This window comes from Schistocerca serialis, chromosome 7 (assembly GCF_023864345.2).
Source record: "Schistocerca serialis cubense isolate TAMUIC-IGC-003099 chromosome 7, iqSchSeri2.2, whole genome shotgun sequence".
Lineage (NCBI taxonomy): Eukaryota > Metazoa > Arthropoda > Insecta > Orthoptera > Acrididae > Schistocerca > Schistocerca serialis.
Window position 1 is genome coordinate 525,979,105 of NC_064644.1, and position 19,749 is coordinate 525,998,853.

Sequence of the window (19,749 nt, forward strand, 5' to 3'; positions counted from 1 at the left end):
TTAGTTATAATAAATATTTGTTCTGGGAATACTGAATCATTTAGCAGTGCTCATTCCTATTATCTCCTCAGTATTATTTTCATTTTAATTATGCATTTTGCTAATATTACAGACACCAAGATCAGCAGTCCAATGTGCGTGTTACATTGATAAAAACAAAACTGTTTTATCGTCTTCTTGCATCAGCTTTAATATTGAATTTCCCTTTTGTGTGATGTTACAGTTGTTTTTGCGCCCTTAAGAACTTTCTGGTCCCTTAGGAAATTGTTTTGTCATAACAATAACTTCACAACCGTGTATGATCGTATCTACGATCATGAAGTAATTAGAAAGACGATAATGCGATTTCTTAGTCAATAGCACGCTAGTTGTGACTGCCTCAAGCCACGCTAAACTGCAAGTAAAAACTATTCACATCTCATAATGCAATATTTTGTGACAATGGTCAATCCACGATTCTTACGCCAATTGTGGTTGATAAAACAGTAAGCTAAACCTCAATTTCCAACTTTCCATTGAATAACAACATCACTTTTATTTTGTAACATCACACTTGGCGCCCGAACAGGGACTTGACCAAAAATTAGTTCAAATTCTTGGAAAATTTTCTATGTGCTTGTGTTAATAAATGTTCTGTCGTTTCATGTACACATCATCTCTCTGTGAGAATGACGTAAAATATGCTGGTCAATAACGCAGTTTAATTACCAAGAGAAAAGAAAAGAGACGTGAATTTGCTGAGACAACATAGCGGTAATCAAGCCATCAAAAAGTAAGTCAGAATTTTGTATACGCAGTGTAGTGCTTCAGTAGCAACGTTGCTTTTCCAAGTCGATCCACATCCTTTCTATCTCCTTCCCGCTACAGAAAATCTGCTTTATTTTATCTTTCAAAGTAAAATTCTTCGTAGTCTGATAACAGAAATTATTTTTCTGCATTGTTAGTATAGCTGTATTACATTTTCAACATGGTGGATAGTGTGTGCAATTTGCAGTGAAGAGCATCTTCATTCATTTGTCTGAAACGTTTAGGTTCCATCTTGTCTTCTCGCCAGATAGAATTTCATTTGTTGCTCACGCGAGAGTGGTGCTCTTAGCGGACTCACCACGTCACTGACAAACGACGAAAGCCTTGCGTAGCACGTGGTTTACTGACGAAAATGGCAGATAGTAAACAGAGACAGGTGACAACAGGAGACGGGAGTGAAGACGTTAATAGTATTCCATACCCTTTACGATCGCGAACGGTAGGTTCCCGTGTGGAAACTGAACTAACCATGTCTGTAACAGGGGAAAGTGACCCTAAAGTCCAAATTCTTCCCGCTGCAGCTACAAATGACCTCGGTGCGTTAATGGAAATGCTGAAACAACAGTTTGACGCAGTAAATGAGACTAGAAAAACACAAAATGAGACTGTTAACGCCCGATTAGAGGCAGTAAAAACACAAAATGAGACTATAAAAACACAAAATGAGACTGTTAACGCCCGATTAGATGCTGTAAGTGAATCAGTAAAAACACAAATTGAGGCTGTTAACGTCCGATTAGATGCTGTAAGGGAATCATTAAAAACACAGCTAGGCACAATCAAAACAGATCTGCATAAAGAAATTACGGCTGAATTAAATACCCATTTGGGTGAGGTGCAAACTAAGATCAGTGATCAAATTCAGAAAATGCAGAAACAGGTGAAAAGTGAAATAGCTGAAGTATCTGGAACATTAAACACAAAAATTCAGGCAGCTACCAAAGAAATAAACTCAGTTAGAAATGCAGTATCTGACATTGAAGGTGTAGTGGAGGATCTGTCGAGGCAGATAGACTCAATCAATATTGAAGAACAGGTTAAGAGCACCGTGAAAGCACACGCGGAGGCACTGTCGGAACACTACGGTGAATGGATAAAGGGTAAAGATGTTTTTATCGAAAAGAAGGTCAGGGAGGAGCTTAGGGAAACTGTCAAGGATGTAACTTATGAAATCTTAGCTGCTCCTGGTAAGTCGGGAGACACAGTGGTTTCTGAATTGGGACAGATTCGGAGGACACTTACACGGGATCTTCCCGAGTGGAAGCAGCAAGTAGTGGACGAAGTCAGAATGCTGAGAAACTGGGTAGAAAATCCGCACACGCTTACGCAAACTATAGGGAACAACTCTTTAGACGGTGACGAATGTCAGTCAACTCCTTATCGTTCACCGCCTGATTACATGCAAAACGACAGTCCTGTTGAGTCCCGAGTAGGAAAAATAAATGATCCGCCCACATTCGTGAGTTTAATGCAAGAGGAAAGTGTGATTAAGCATCTCACTTTTCCTGTTTTTCATCCGCAGAAGCGAGAAATACACCCCATCGTGTTCCTAAAAAATTTTTCCGGCATATTTCCCAGGAGCTGGACAGACAGACAGCGTATTCAGTTCGTCACTGGCTTTTTTTTCTGGTGATGCAGCATTATGGGGAACAGAAATGGTAGACACGTGTAGGAATTATGAAGAGTTTGAGAAAATGTTCTTGGCAAAATGTTGGAGTAATGGGGTACAGCAGAGATTAAGGAAGGAGGTGTATGGTGTGGAGATTTTCAATGAGAAGCATGGAAGTCTCCGGCGATACTTCGGGAAGTATCTAGCAAAAATTAAGTTCTGGGATTCTCCGATTTCTTCCAAGGACGTAATTATGATTCTCAAAAGCAAACTCCCTGTGTCTATTAGAGAGAAACTAGTAAATGTGTCCGAAGAAGACACGGATGTATTCCTTTCTGTGTTGGATTCCTTAGATTTAATTAGCGAGGATGTGCGCTCCAAGGTTGGCAGCGGCAAATTCTTCCCTGGCAGCCAGCAGAATGCGTCGCACGTGGACAACAATGCGCCGAAGGAGAGAGCGAGCTACTGCGACCGCTGTTGCCAACCTGCCAGCCGTTATGAAAACGCAAATGGCAATAACTTTAAATGGAAGCAGAAAACCAATTACAGTAATCAGCAGAGATACCACCCAATTTACAACCACCAGGTACAACATCAGTACGGAAACCCACCCTTTAATTCTGCGCCTGAGCAGTATGGAAATTCTCCACAAACGATTGGTAATTTTTCAAATGGGCCAGTGTACAATCAAAGTTATAGGTCGAAAAATAGCAAGTGGCATGGGCAAGGCGGAGGCCACCCAGCACATCAGAACAACTTTTCACATAATAGAGGACCGCGGAACAATTTTCAAACGCTACCAAATGCGAACTTTCCTTCACAAGGAAATGGTTCTGCCGGCAACCAAAAGATCGGGTGACAGCCGCCGTCTCAAGTATTTTATTCACAAGTGAATGCACCCAGTGGATTTTACCCCTCTACACCGGCATTTGTACCACATAACCAGCACCAATATGAAACGGAACAAACACTTAAGGCCATGAATGACAAACAGGTTAAACATCTTGCGGAAAATTAGAGGCAGCACCTTTCAGCCTCCTAGAGGTCGCTGCCGGTTCCAGTGGGGGTACTAACGAATACTCTGATTCTGAGTATGTTAATGCGATACGGTACGACCATGAGACCGACTTACGAGATGACCTTGCACCTGACCTAGAAGCTCAAGACATTTATGATGAACAGGTCCAGGCTTCGATTAAGATTTCTATTGCCAACATTCCGGTCACAGCCATTGTTGATACAGGAGCAAACATCAATGTGATGTCATCATGTTTCTTCAGACAGGTGTCTTCTGTTTCAAAAGTTTTATCATTGCCGATTCAGGGCTGCTCCATATCGGGAGCGATTGGTCCATTGAAACAGAGAGTTAGTTTACAGACGCAGCTTCAACTGTAGATAGAATCTGTTTTGGTTTTTTGCCACTTTCTAATAGTAAAGAACTTGTCAGTTCCATGTCTCTTGGGGATGGAGTTTCTTCGACAAACAAAAGCAGTGATAGATATTGAATCTGGAATGTGTACCTTTATCGTAAATCAACAACAAGTTGTTGTTAACTTGTTAAGGAGTAAAGTGAAGGCAGTGTTGACATTGCATCAGGTTTGGAGACGACAGAGGACCGCCAAACCGTGCTTTGATCAGACAAATGACCTGAGTAAATGGGATGACATAAATGACAATGAGTATGAAGACTTACTTCCTGACACAGACGAGATCGATGCTAAAGCCAAGGAATCGACTGAACTCAGGGGGGAGCAGAAATATGAGTTGTTCCATTTATTAGTAAGTTACAAGAAAATCTTTTCAAAGAAACCAGGAGTAATAAAAGGGTTCGAGTATAAAATGGAAGTGCTTCCCCACTCAACGTTCTGCAAAGCAAGCTATTCAGTACCCTACGCCCGACGAGAAGCTGTAAAGCATGAGATTAGGAAAATGCTGTGTTGGGATGTTATCGAGTTATCGAATTCCCCGTACTCAAGTCCCTTGTTGTCCGTACTTAAACAGGACGGTAGTGTCAGACTAGTACTGGACGCCAGATCAATAAACAAAATAATTGTACCGATAAGGACTCGACCTGAAGCACTTGAGGAGCACTTGCAAAAATTTCATGGCATTAGATTTTTGAGTACACTTGATTTAAGAAGTAGCTATTGGCAGGTGAAATTGGCCAAGGAATCCAGAAAATATACTGCTTTTATATTTGCCGGCCGCTCATATCAGTTTAAGGTCATGCCTTTTGGTTTAAATGTAAGCTCGGGAATATTTATTTCTGCTCTCGATTTTGTGTTAGGACCTGAACTTCTGGATGAGGTAACTGTTTATGTAGATGACGTGTTGATAGCCACTAAGAACTGGGAAGATCATTTAGCTATTCTACGAAAGGTGTTTCAGAGATTTCAAGAACATGGTGTTACAGCGAATCTGAAAAAGTCAAAATTGGGAAAACGTGAGGTAAAGATTTTAGGTCATGTGATTAGACCTGAAGGGATTAAACCCGACCCGGAAAAGTTGTCTGCGATTAAGAATTTCCCTACGCCGGTAACTAAGAGGCAACTAAGAGGATTTCTCGGTCTTTCGTCTTTGTTTCGACGATTTCTGTCTGGTCAAGTAATGAACAATCCCACTTTGCACAATCTTCTGAAGAAAAGTACGCATTGGATTTGGACACCAGAGTGTCAGAAAGCTTTTCAGGCAATTAAAGATGGTCTTTTAAACAATAACATTCTCTGTCATCCACAAATGGACAAAGAATTTTGTATCACCTCAGACGCTTCGTTTGTTGGAATTGGATCTTGTTTGTTTCAGATTGAATTAGTAGACGAAACAGAGCAGATCAGAGTGATTAGTTTTGCGAGTAGGGTCTTAAGAGAATGTGAAAAGTCCTATTCAGTTACTGAGCTGGAGGCACTTGCAGTTATTTGGGCCTTCAAGAGGTTTAATTATTACATTTTTGGCAGAAAGATAAAAGTGTTTACGGACCATCAAGCACTTTCGTATCTTTTGACCTGTAAATTACAACATCCGCGCCTGACCAGGTGGTGTTTATTTTTGCAAGAATACGACTTTGATATTGTGTATATAAAGGGCAAGGATAACATTATTGCAGACGCACTTTCTCGTTCACCAGAAGGTCTGCCTGAGACAAGTGAGTTGGTAGAACAGATGTCGAATTACAAAGTTCTTCTTATGCAGGATCCCATTCATAGAAAATATTTCTTGGAACTGTGCAAGCAAATCCAGACACTACAGAGCACAGATCCTATGTGGGGAAAAGTAATCAGACTTCTTCAAGAAAATCCAAACCATAAGTTGTCCAAATTCTTCAAGATTCATAATCAGGTATTATTTCATCGTACCTCTGTGTCATCAGACAACGGGCTTGTTTGTATACCTAGCAGTTTTGTCGAACATCTTTTGTGGTATACCCACATTTCTTGGGGCCACTATGGTCCAGAGAAGTGTAAAAAGAAGATTGCTACTTACTGTTATGTGCCCAACCTACATCGTCGGATACACAAGTTGCTAAAATTCTGTGTCCTCTGCCAAAAGGCGTAAGCTCTGAATATTCCTACTTTAATTCCATTGAATCCGATCATCGCAGAAAGACCTAATCAGCTCATTAGCATTGACCTGGCTGGCCCTCTACCGATGGGTAGGGGAGGTGTCAAATACCTCTTTGCTGTTCTCGACAACTTCACAAAATACGTTCGAATGTATGTTATGAAGACATCTTGTGCTCCGCCTATTATACGCTGTCTTGAAAATGACTATTACCCTCGATTCGGAGTCCCCGAATCTATACTTTCAGATAATGCATCCAACTTTACTTGCCGCAAATGGCGTGAGTTTTTGGCCCATCACAATGTCAAGCAGATATTAATATCACGTTTTAGGCCTCAGTCGAATTTGACTGCGCGGATCTTCAAGGAGTTTAACAGATTTGTTCGGACGTACATTCCGGACAAGCAAACTCGTTGGGTTGATTTTGTGACACCTTTTGAGGAGATAGTTAATAATTTGCCACACACTTCCACAGGTTTTACTCCACACGAGTTGATATCTCGAAAGAAGGAACAGAATGAGTGGGTTGATCCTCTTCCCAAGATACCTAGCCCTGAGGTAGATCTAGATGTCAAAATTCGAGAAGCTTTAAGTTCCATTACCACCAATGCTCAATTAAGGAAGAAAGGCTGTGATAAAAAAGTAAACAAAGTTGTAAATTACCATGTAGGTGAAAAGGTATTACTTAAGACTCATTTCAAGCCATCATTAATATGTAAGAAAAATCGCAAGTGGCAACATATGTACCAAGGTCCTTACCTTATTTTAAGGAAACCGCACATAGGGAGTTATTTATTAACTGACCCGGCTACGGGGAGAGTAAAAGGCTTATTTCACCACCAAGACTTAAAGAAATTTTATAATGGTAGTGGTTAAATACTGTCGTGGAAATGAATTCTTGCTTACTGGAAATTACCTTGTGTGAACTGTTAATGATAAGTATTGTGTTGAACAGCGCACTGACTACATGGTAACGGCTATTACATGTAAACTTTAAGTATTAAATGCTATGTATGAAAAAATTGTTTATAGTGATGGACATTGAACTGCTATTTCTTCAACAAGCTGAAGCAGGAAATTGGGGTTGCACCAAGAATTTCAATTTAATTTTAAGTTAGTATTAAGAAAAAAAAAGTGCTTGCGAGGCGATTGCCCGGAGCTATATAAATATGTAAAGGTGAGAAATGAAGGAGGATGCGTAAATAAGCACTTCTCTCAAGGTACAAGAAGATTTATAGATTTATTTTTATTAATGTAAGTACATGAAGTTCTGTTGTAAAAGCCCAAATTACCTGCTAAAAAAAAAAAAAAAAAAAGGGGTACGTGTTCAAACAGTCCAGATAGTGGACAGGAGTAGAAGAAATAGCTTAAAGTTCAGTTAAAGCGTGCTGTTAAATGGAAAAACAAGTGGTAACCCACATGTGTTCACGCAAGGAGACAATAAGCTTTAGTAAACTAAGTTAGGTGAAATACAGTACAAATAGAGGCAAACCATGAAGCATCAATAATGTAGCGTAAGTACTCCACGCACGAGGCCATTAATTGCTATGAACGTAAACTATTTCCCTGTGATCTGAGCCCAATGTAAAGAGTATATGAGGAATGTTAGCTGACGAACTGATTTCAGTAGAATCAAGGTACTAAATAACCACACAGCAAGCCCCCTGTATCATAAATAAGTCCAAGTAAAGATCTTCAGAAGATTTGTAGTGTAATCTAGCGACCATTCAATACCCTAATTGAAGGCTAATCTAAAGAACAAGCAATTCAGTGATATTTAAACTTAATACTGACTATAACCAGAGTAAGACGTAGAAGTAGCAAAGCATGCTGTAATGAAAGAGGTTGAAATTTATATATGTGCCTACGTTTATTATGATAATTTTATTTACATGCAGATTTTATTGCAAAAATGTCTCCTAAGACACTCCTCTTATGAAATCCATTTTCCTTGTGCCCGTTCCTTTTGATCCTGGTTCATTAACCCAGACCAAGGGTCGACTTGTAAAAGGCATGTGTGCTTCGAGGCAAAGCAGTGCGTATGAGAAATGAGACACGTAGCGTGATGAACTTCGCTAGCTTTGGTAATGTTTGTTATGGACCGGTTGTGTAAACCCAGTGAACTGTCGGTAATTCCATTCATGCGAAAAATAGTAGACACGCGTTACCCTATTTTTTTTTTAACAGAGAACGATTGCTGAGTACATGAAGCGAAGAGGGAGACCTATTGTTATCCAGTCTGCCTCAAATATAAAAAAAAAAATTGGCAAGCACAAAAAAAAAAAAAAGATTCAGCGTTAAATGCGTACTCGTTAAGTAGTAGATATGCTGCGTGGCAGTAGAAAATGATCTTGGGTGCACTAAAGAATGAAAAACTTTATTTTGAAAAATGATAAATATCTGATAATATATGTTTATAAATGTAATTTCAATTTATGTACATAGTACGCCAGTAACATTATGTAAATGTCACACCAAAAATCACGAATATCTCATGAGGACATGAGGATCGAGGTATGAAATTGAAATGTCGTGTGGCTAGGACCTCCCGTCGGGTAGACCGTACGCCTGGTGCAGGTCTTTCGATTTGACGCCACTTCGGCGACCTGCGCGTCGATGGGGATGAAATGATGATGATTAGGACAAAACAATACCCAGTCCCTGAGCGGAGAAAATTTCCGACCCAGCCGGGAATCGAACCTTTTTTTTTTTTTTGTAACCATATATATTTATTTAAATATTTTAACAACGATACATTAAAAAAAAGACATTTTATTCCATTAATCTATTATCCTAGTGATGGTTAATATTATTGTCATTTTATATGTTTTCGTTTTTATATTTTCCTTTTTCGTTTTTCTCTTATTGTTTGTTCCTTAAACCCTTTTACATGGCCATTTGTCGTCTTTTTTTTTGAGGGGGGTAGACATTGCAGGACAGGCATAACAGTTTATATTTGGCATCGTTGCATTGATTTGAGTTTATGTTTCTGTATGTGATGCACTTGTGATGACACAGGCACATTGTGTATTCTGGTTTGATCTCTTCCTCTAGTTACACTGTTTAGTGGGACAGTATGAAGGAACGTCACCATGATAGGTGGAGCAGAAGTGGAAGAAACCTTTTTTTTTTTTTTACATATACTACAGAATATACCTAATTGAAGAAGAGAGAAAATTTTGTCATATTACATAAGAGAAGCAGAAAGGATAGTGTGAGTAATCAATAGAATTTTATAGGCACAAAGTAAAGGAAATCAAAATATCTAATAATAATGAGTAGTTGGCACTTTCCACTAAGGAGCACTTTGTGTCACTGATTCCACTAGGAAGAAACACTTTATACTACTATACTTCACTATTTGATGCGAGAAGAGAAAGCACTTTATCTTTTGTGTTGCACTTGTTCACTATCACTGCTCACGTTATTCTTGTGGTGAGTGTGGTGAGGTGGCTGGTGGCGGTGCTGAGGGTCACAGGCTGCTGGGGAGGACTCTGGCGATTGCTGTCTGCAGTGGAATCTGCAGGAAGTTTTTGAAGTTCTCGTGGTATCGCCTGTGCTGCTGGGCCGTCTTGTTCTCCTCCCAGAGGTCCATCAGGAAGGCCAGCCGGTCGGTCTGCCTCCGCGCTACGATGGCGTGTGCCGTCATGGCGAGGATCCAGAGAGTCGCCAGTCGCTTGGGTCGTGGAAATGGGTTGCAGTCTGGGGCGGTGATTGCTTCCACTGTGATGTTTCCCGGCGCCGTTCTGTTGATGTGGGCCACCATCTGCTGGTACGCTTCCCAGATGTTGATGGCATTCCCGCACGTGAATCGGTGCTCGAGGGTGTCGGTCATGCCACATACGTCACACTTGTCACTTGCGACGAGTTTTATCTCCGCCAGTCTTTGGTTGGTTGGTACCGTTCTGTTAATTATTTTTTACCATGTCTCCTTCGCATGTTTAGGTATCACGTTTTCTGAGACGTTCCCCCATATTTGTTTCCAATTGTATTGCGGGAGTTTTTGTTCAATTTTGTTTTTTGCCGGCTTCCCCCTGAGGGCCCAGTATATTCTCTTGGCTGTTCTATGGCTGGGGTTCGCCACGGTGTCCAGAACGTAACCTTTGTTGGCGTAGTGCAGCCTGACGTGTCGCATTCTGCAGGGAATGTGTCTCGTGTCGACCGGCGCTTCTTGTGATTCGGGCTTGTATCTTCCAATTATCTTGGCTGTGACGCTGTCAGGGTTTTTGTCCTGGATGGCGAGCGTTCGTTTCAGTAGAAGGGCTGCACATTTGGTCTTTATATCCACTAGACCTAGTCCCCCTTCTTTTGTTGGCAGCGAGCGCGTTGCTTGCGCCACTTTGAATATATTTCGACGCCACAACAGGTAGTACACTGCGCTCGTTAGTGCTCGCGCAATTTCTGCCGGGATGCTTAAGATTTGCGCCAGGTACCAAGCTTTCGACAGGATCGTCGTGTTTATCAGTTCTGTTTTCTGGTGGATTGTTAGCTTCCGGTTCGCGTGCTGTCTGGAGAGACCTCTTATGGTGTGTAGCACGTCCCTCCAGTTGTATGCGGCCATTCTAAGTGGACAAGACTGTATATATATTCCAAGAACTTTATGGCTTTCTGCTATTTTATACCATTGGCTGTCTGGTTTGAGTCGTTGATTCCCTATCGGCAGTAGCACTGTTTTTCTGGGGTTGGTTTGGGCGCCTGACGCTTTTTGGAATGTATTCGTGATGGTTTCTACTCTCCCAATATCTTCCTGGTCTTCAATAAAGATGCCTAGGTCGTCAGCGTAGGCTATACATGCTACTGCTTTGCCTCCTACGGAGAAGCCTCTGATGTCGTTTGTGAGTTTCCGCAGCAGTGGGTCCAGTGCTATAGCGAATAGAGCCATTGACAATGGACAGCCTTGCCTCACGGATCTGTCCAGTTTTATCAGTTTTGTTTCCCAACTATTGATTATTACTGTCGATCTTGCAGTACTTAGTATCTTATGGATGATTGCGATGAATTTTTGCCAAACCCGAGTCTATTTAGTGTCTCTACGAGATATTTGTGGTCGATCCTGTCGAAGGCTTTGTTGAAGTCCACCGAAATTATGGCACCTGCGCTTCTGATGGTGGCTGCCTGTGCTATTATGTCCCTGTAGGTGCATGTGGCGTCAAATATATTTTTCCCTGGTACCGCACATGTTTGCCACGGACTGATGACTTTCCTCATCGCCGATTTCAGGTTGTTTGCGATGCATTTCGCTATTATTTTATAGTCGGCGTTGAGGAGCGTAATCGGACGAAACTCTTCAATGCGGCGGGCGGCTCTCTTCTTAGGGATGAGTGTTATGGTCCCTTCGGTCAGCCCAGGTGGAATTTCCGCCCCATCGAGTATCTCGTTCACCATTTCCGTGAATTGCTCTCCTAGCACGTCCCAATATGCGAGGTAGAACTCGAGCGGGATGCCGTCGGCGCCGGGTGCTCTTCCTCTTGCGCTGGTCCTCATCGTTTCTTTGATGTCATCCACGTCGACATTTTCTGTCAGCAACGCCCTGTCTGCGTCTGTGAGCACGCTCCTCGTCTGCTGGAGGATTTCAGCAGTTGCCGCGTCGTCTGTCGCTTCTCGACGGAACATGTCTCGGAAATAGTCCTCGATGTGTTTTGTTAACTCCGTTTTCGTCGTGAGCGTCTTCCCTTGCTTGTCCTGAAGCTCATTTACGCACTTTCCTGCGCCTCTCTCCCTTTCCCTATTTAGGTGGTGCATGGTGAGTGGCTCTTCATCCACATCGCCATATGTTTTACTTCTTGTGAGGACGCCTCTTATTTGCTGTTTCTTTATTTGAAGGAGTTTTGCCTTGATTCTCCTCACTCGCGGCAGGTATTGCTGGTCGTCTGCTGGTGCGTCGAGTGCGTCTTTCAGGCACTGCTGGTAGAATTCGGCCGTGGTTCGCCTCCAGAATGACTTTTCCGTGCTGTATCTTATCAACAGGCTGCGCATTGTCGGCTTGGCTCGTGCCAGCCACCACTCGGTCGTGCTGCTGTAGCGTGCGCGCTGTGCCAGGCATTCTTGCCACATTTCCACTATTTGCTTGCGCAGTTCCGCGTCCTGCAGGTGTTCCGTATTTAGCTTCCACGTGCTTCTTTTGCTGACGTTCTTTCCTTTTTGGAGATGCAGGCTGCATTCGTAGCTGCAGTGGTCCGAAAAGATGACAGGATATACTTCGACGTGCGCAACATTTTTAGTTGCTGCTCTGCTGATATATATACGGTCCAGTCTGCTTTTACCATTTTTGTGGTGGTATGTAAATTCAGTGTGTGTTGGATGGAGAAGGCGCCACGAATCTTCTATTTTCAGTCGTCGGATCAGTTCTTGCAGTTCTGGGCACATGTTTGCTACAGGTATTTGGTCCTCACCTGCGGCGACACAGTTAAAATCTCCTCCAATGATGATGTTGTTATTGTTCTGCATCAGCAGTTCGGCTACCCGGGCCCTTAGGATTGACAGTCTGTCACGCTGACCACTCAGCTACCAGGGCGGACAGGATCGAGGTAATCCTTCGGCATTCCCTCTCTTATCATGGGAGGCAATGTGATATTCGCTATTTTTGACTTCATTAAAATAGCAAATACGAGTAGTTAATACATTCAGCCAGAAGGCAAATACTTGTTTGTAAATAATGATTAATGCATAATGAAGCGGCGCATGGCGACGGTGGAATTTTCTAAATAATGTAATTCGTCGTCTTTGGGCGGCAATATAAACAGAAATACGGATAGATATGCGATCCTTCACTATTTTGTTCGCTGGAGAACAAATGAAGCCTTGAGCGCTAAAAAAAAAACTTGTACTGTTTTTCTCAAGTAAGACGGACGCAGATTTGTGGCAGTCTGATCTAATTTTTTACTAAATGTGTAAAAACGTGTGATGTCTCAGTTTGAGTGAAGTGTAAAGAACTGTTATAACTTACCGTGACGACGCACGAGCGACTCAAAGAAGACAATGGCTATATAAAAGAGCGCTCAATGGACATGATACGGACATAAAAATCTACCGTCATTGTTGTATTAAGCTTAAGGTACGATATATGTTTTAGTTATAATAAATATTTGTTCTGGGAATACTGAATCATTTAGCAGTGCTCATTCCTATTATCTCCTCAGTATTATTTTCATTTTAATTATGCAAGTTGCTAATATTACAGACACCAAGATCAGCAGTCCAATGTGCGTGTTACATTGATAAAAACAAAACTGTTTTATCGTCTTCTTGCATCAGCTTTAATATTGAATTTCCCTTTTGTGTGATGTTACAGTTGTTTTTGCGCCCTTAAGAACTTTCTGGTCCCTTAGGAAATTGTTTTGTCATAACAATAACTTCACAACCGTGTATGATCGTATCTACGATCATGAAGTAATTAGAAAGACGATAATGCGATTTCTTAGTCAATAGCACGCTAGTTGTGACTGCCTCAAGCCACGCTAAACTAAAAATCGTTTACTGACGTGTTGTAGTAAATGCTGTACATTTACAATTCCAAGGTGTAACAAGATATCCATTTGTAGAGATTATTCTATAGGTAATTAGTTCCTGCAGGTGAAAACTGAGAAAAAATAATCGATAGGGCACAGTACTTGTGCATATTCTTGAAATGCTGCCTATAACGCTCCTATATACACTCCTGGAAATTGAAATAAGAACACCGTGAATTCATTGTCCGTGGAAGGGGAAACTTTATTGACACATTCCAGGGGTCAGATACATCACATGATCACACTGACAGAACCACAGGCACATAGACACAGGCAACAGAGCATGAACAATGTCGGCACTAGTACAGTGTATATCCACCTTTCGCAGCAATGCAGGCTGCTATTCTCCCATGGAGACGATCGTAGAGATGCTGGATGTAGTCCTGTGGAACGGCTTGCCATGCCATTTCCACCTGGCGCCTCAGTTGGACCAGCGTTCGTGCTGGACGTGCAGACCGCGTGAGACGACGCTTCATCCAGTCCCAAACATGCTCAATGGGGGACAGATCCGGAGATCTTGCTGGCCAGGGTAGTTGACTTACACCTTCTAGAGCACGTTGGGTGGCACGGGATACATGCGGACGTGCATTGTCCTGATGGAACAGCAAGTTCCCTTGCCGGTCTAGGAATGGTAGAACGATGGGTTCGATGACGGTTTGGATGTACCGTGCACTATTCAGTGTTCCCTCGACGATCACCAGTGGTGTACGGCCAGTGTAGGAGATCGCTCCCCACACCATGATGCCGGGTGTTGGCCCTGTGTGCCTCGGTCGTATGCAGTCCTGATTGTGGCGCTCACCTGCACGGCGCCAAACACGCATACGACCATCATTGGCACCAAGGCAGAAGCGACTCTCATCGCTGAAGACGACACGTCTCCATTCGTCCCTCCATTCACGCCTGTCGCGACACCACTGGAGGCGGGCTGCACGATGTTGGGGCGTGAGCGGAAGACGGCCTAACGGTGTGCGGGACCGTAGCCCAGCGTCATGGAGACGGTTGCGAATGGTCCTCGCCGATACCCCAGGAGCAACAGCGTCCCTAATTTGCTGGGAAGTGGCGGTGCGGTCCCCTACGGCACTGCGTAGGATCCTACGGTCTTGGCGTGCATCCGTGCGTCGCTGCGGTCCGGTCCCAGGTCGACGGGCACGTGCACCTTCCGCCGACCACTGGCGACAACATCGATGTACTGTGGAGACCTCACGCCCCACGTGTTGAGCAATTCGGCGGTACGTCCACCCGGCCTCCCGCATGCCCACTATACGCCCTCGCTCAAAGTCCGTCAACTGCACATACGGTTCACGACCACGCTGTCGCGGCATGCTACCAGTGTTAAAGACTGCGATGGAGCTCCGTATGCCACGGCAAACTGGCTGACACTGACGGCGGCGGTGCACAAATGCTGCGCAGCTAGCGCCATTCGACGGCCAACACCGCGGTTCCTGGTGTGTCCGCTGTGCCGTGCGTGTGATCATTGCTTGTACAGCCCTCTCGCAGTGTCCGGAGCAAATATGGTGGGTCTGACACACCGGTGTCAATGTGTTCTTTTTTCCATTTCCAGGAGTGTATGTTTCAAATTTTACATGTGACAATATTAAACGGAAATGCTATGTTTTATTTTACATGCCAGTCTTATAAACAAGAATATACCTAAAGTATAAAAATTAGTACTAGAAGACTAAGAATAAAACAATGACAGTGTAAGGTACGGAATTATCTTTTGCTACTTTGTAAAATGTAAAGGAAAAAGAAAAACTGAAGAGTGGCTAAAACTTATGAGACAGACTATGTTATCATAGAATAAGATCACTTGCACGTAAGTATATAAAAATGTTTATAAAACAAATATAGAAATATAAATCGTTAATATACCATAGTCAGAAAGTAAAGGGAATTTTGTAATTTTATATAATTTTCTTCAATGTATCTGATGTGATATTATTGGATTTCAGACATTTTGCATATGACAAAAGGACAGCCATCGAGCTGTAGTTTGTAATGATACTAAGCATGACAACGCGAGAGTAAAGAAACGAAATCTGTTTATAAAGTGCGCCTATACCAAGACGCGCGGCCAGCGTTTAAAAGGTACTTTTAAACACTATGACTCGCTGGGCGCAGATATTTAAAATCATTGCCGCAGCGCTTGATAGCAAGAAGCTGCGAAACAGAAGAAAGAACAATTTATCATTTGTTAGGAAAATTCTAGAGTCTTTATAGTTAGTTGTACTTCTGGTCGCCGATATGTTAACATGTACTTCATTACCTTTGATGTTTGGTCGCCGACTTGTTAAGACGTGTTGTGTAGCACAACTACAAGTTATATTTCATTTAGTGTGAAAAACCACGTTATCATCAAGAAAGAAAACGCTTTTGTAAACCTTGTGACGATAAAAAATACTTACGCGCACGCCAGGACATTTAATTTTTACAAAATATCACACATACAAAAGCAGCGATTGTTGGACTGCTCCATGTATGAGAAAAACATAAAAAGAAAGTTTTGTATTAATTGTAAATTTGTTAATGTTTATAGTTTAACGCCTTTGTTCTTTGAGAATATATTGATGCTTCACTGTACAGAAAATCTATGCTTATTCTTTTCTTTAAATTAACCACAAATAATGTTTATGTTTAAATGAACTTTGTTACAAGTTCGCTCTTTATCGCGGTGTCTCGATTGTATTTGGGAGACCATTAATGTGTTCAGTTTCCGATCTGACAACTTTTTTTACAAAATTTCACTGTTTTGCATTTTTTTATTATTCAAATAGGTCCCTTGGGTAATTTCATTGAAGAGTGTTTCCGTGAAAGCAATCCGGGTAAAGAGGTCATTTGAGAAACTATTTTCACGCAATCAATCTGTATGTCTCCTGAACACAATCGAGAACCGACGCATCGTCGATCATTCATGAATTTTTCTCTCTTTCCAAGTCGTACCAAAAAAAAAAAAAAAAATGGCCAAGGAGAACTGCCGTGAGTACACAATCTAGTGTTAAAAGGTTGCATTCTTTATCTTGTCGGCAAACATTGCCATAAATTATCATCATCAATGTTATATTTGGTTAAATACGAAAAGCAAAAAACCTTTTAGCGCTAGACTGATCAGACTTTGTATTTGACTGATAGGTCTGAAGATGACCACAGGCGTCGTCGAAACCAGTTACCAGAATAAATAAATGTCATGAAGACTGATTTTAATAGTAACTATTAGTCAAAGCTTTTTGGTTTCTGTTCTGAAGCTACTCTGGTATGGGGGGGAGGGGGGAGGAGAGAAGATGATTCACTAAAACAACCTATCTCTCGAGCGCAGTTAACTGTATAAGGGTTTCCCGTCGAGTTCTTTTTTTATTCCTGCTGTATCATTCTTCAGTTGCATCTACATAATAGCGTCTTATCTTTCCTTTTTTACCAACATTTCGTCCCAAAACAAGTACGTCTTCCCATCCCACCATTTCTTCTATTGACGCTTTCCTTCAATTCCTCCTCACCATCACTGTACTTACAACGCTTTCACATCCAGAAGTGAAAACACTGTACTGGGCGTTTAAACGTATGTGGCAAACGGTCTAAAAACCACACCTGCACTTACGGATGGCCAAGGCTAACATTCGTCAAGCCTGAGCCGATCCGCCTGAGGTTCAGTTCCCTGTTCTTCAGAGCAGAAGAGTATGCTGGACAAGTAGGTGAATAAAAGTGACTAACATTTATAATGATAGTAATAAGAAACCATAAATGCTTTTACTTCTGATTTTTGAGAACATTTGGAAAATATAACATTTTCCAGAAGTAGGGAAAACAGCATTAATCCATCCACTACATAAATGGGGACACAAACAAAGCTGATAACAAAGAGGTGTCACTTCTACAATGGCACACGAAACATTGAAAATCCCTCGTGAACAGTTAAAGAAACTGTAGGCAAAGAAGTGTAAGAATGTAAGAATGGGTTTCGAAAGGGAAAGTCCTGCACGGAACAGAGTTTTAACTTGAAATCAGTAGCTCATAATTGAAACGTCCGCTAAATCACGCAGAGCTAACAGGTAATTAGGATTGTGGAAAGGGCCGAGGGAGTTAGGGCGGATACATTTCACAATTTTAACTTATCATTTAGGTCACAAAAGAAATTTGCTTCGCGGCTGAAGACATCCAAACAGATGCTTTAGAGTAAGTTCAATTTTGAAAATACATGACAGTTAAATTTGCGAATAAGATAAATCGTATACATATATGAGATCAGCATGCGGAGCGGCTGAAGGCCGCCAGATTAAATCTTCAAAATTCCAAATATATTATGATTACTGAAGGCAGAAGGCCACAATGTTTTAGGATTCTAACAGGGCTGATGACCCCCAAGGTGCACAGGAAGTGACAAACACTATAGGATGGCTGAAGGCCGCAAAGTTAAATTCTGCAAATTAAGGAAATATACACTCCTGGAAATGGAAAAAAGAACACATTGACACCGATGTGTCAGACCCACCATACTTGCTCCGGACACTGCGAGAGGGCTGTACAAGCAATGATCACATGCACGGCACAGCGGATACACTAGGAACCGCGGTGTTGGCCGTCGAATGGCGCTAGCTGCGCAGCATTTGTGCACCGCCGCCGTCAGTGTCAGCCAGTTTGCCGTGGCATACGGAGCTCCATCGCAGTCTTTAACACTGGTAGCATGCCGCGACAGCGTGGACGTGAACCGTATGTGCAGTTGACGGACTTTGAGCGAGGGCGTATAGTGGGCATGCGGGAGGCCGGGTGGACGTACCGCCGAATTGCTCAACATGTGGGGCGTGAGGTCTCCACAGTACATCGATGTTGTCGCCAGTGGTCGGCGGAAGGTGCACGTGCCCGTCGACCTGGGACCGGACCGCAGCGACGCACGGATTCACGCCAAGACCGTAGGATCATACGCAGTGACGTAGGGGACCGCACCGCCACTTCCCAGCAAATTAGGGACACTGTTGCTCCTGGGGTATCGGCGAGGACCATTCGCAACCGTCTCCATGAATCTGGGCTATGGTCCCGCACACCGTTAGGCCGTCTTCCGCTCACGCCCCAACATCGTGCAGCCCGCCTCCAGTGGTGTCGCGACAGTCGTGAATGGAGGGACGAATGGAGACGTGTCGTCTTCAGCGATGAGAGTCGCTTCTGCCTTGGTGCCAATGATGGTCGTATGCGTGTTTGGCGCCGTGCAGGTAAGCGCCACAATCAGGACTGCATACGACCGAGACACACAGGGCCAACACCCGGCATCATGGTGTGGGGAGCGATCTCCTACACTGGCCGTACACCACTGGTGATCGTCGAGGGGACACTGAATAGTGCACGGTACATCCAAACCGTCATCGAACCCATCGTTCTACCATTCCTAGACCGGCAAGGGAACTTGCTGTTCCAACAGGACAATACACGTCCGCATGTATCCCGTGCCACCCAGCGTGCTGTAGAAGGTGTAAGTCAACTACCCTGGCCAGCAAGATCTCCGGATCTGTCCCCCATTGAGCATGTTTGGGACTGGATGAAGCGTCGTCTCACGCGGTCTGCACGTCCAGCACGAACACTGGTCCAACTGAGGCGCCAGGTGGAAATGGCATGGCAAGCCGTTCCACAGGACTACATCCAGCATCTCTACGATCGTCTCCATGGGAGAATAGCAGCCTGCATTGCTGCGAAAGGTGGATATACACTGTACTAGTGCCGACATTGTGCATGCTCTGTTGACTGTGTCTATGTGCCTGTGGTTCTGTCAGTGTGATCATGTGATGTATGTGACCCCAGGAATGTGTCAATAAAGTTTCCCCTTCCTGGGACAATGAATTCACGGTGTTCTTATTTCAATTTCCAGGAGTGTATATACTGCAACATTCGGTAAAACAATACATTAAATTTAAAAACGAACTTAGCGAGTCCAGAATTCCAAATAAACTTATGAATTACTTTGTATGACATAAAGTGAAGGACCCACAAGAAGAGGAGGAACGAAATAGGATTTCATAGGCTAAGAGGGTTGGGCGTGCCATTTTAGAGGTCAAAAATACAGTTTCGTGATGTTTGTGAATAAAAGGGTCAAAAATGTGCCTTTTGATGTGTAACATTCCAATTTAAAAGGTTTTTATTTACTAATAAATATTTATCTTGGTAAATTTGCTCTTTATTGTAATGTATATCGAAATTTCCGGAAAAAGTGCATAAATTAATATAAACTCCACCAAAATGTGCTCAGAATTGTTCTAATAAACTTGAAACGTGCCCTTAGAAAAATTA

General features: G+C 42.8%; 1 long non-coding RNA gene across 1 annotated transcript in view; it reads right to left on the reverse strand.

Annotated features, from left to right (window-relative positions):
• The window catches only part of LOC126412768 (uncharacterized), a 464,306-nt gene that overhangs the window by 380,218 nt on the left and 64,339 nt on the right, over positions 1 to 19,749 (reverse strand). The window lies entirely within an intron of this gene.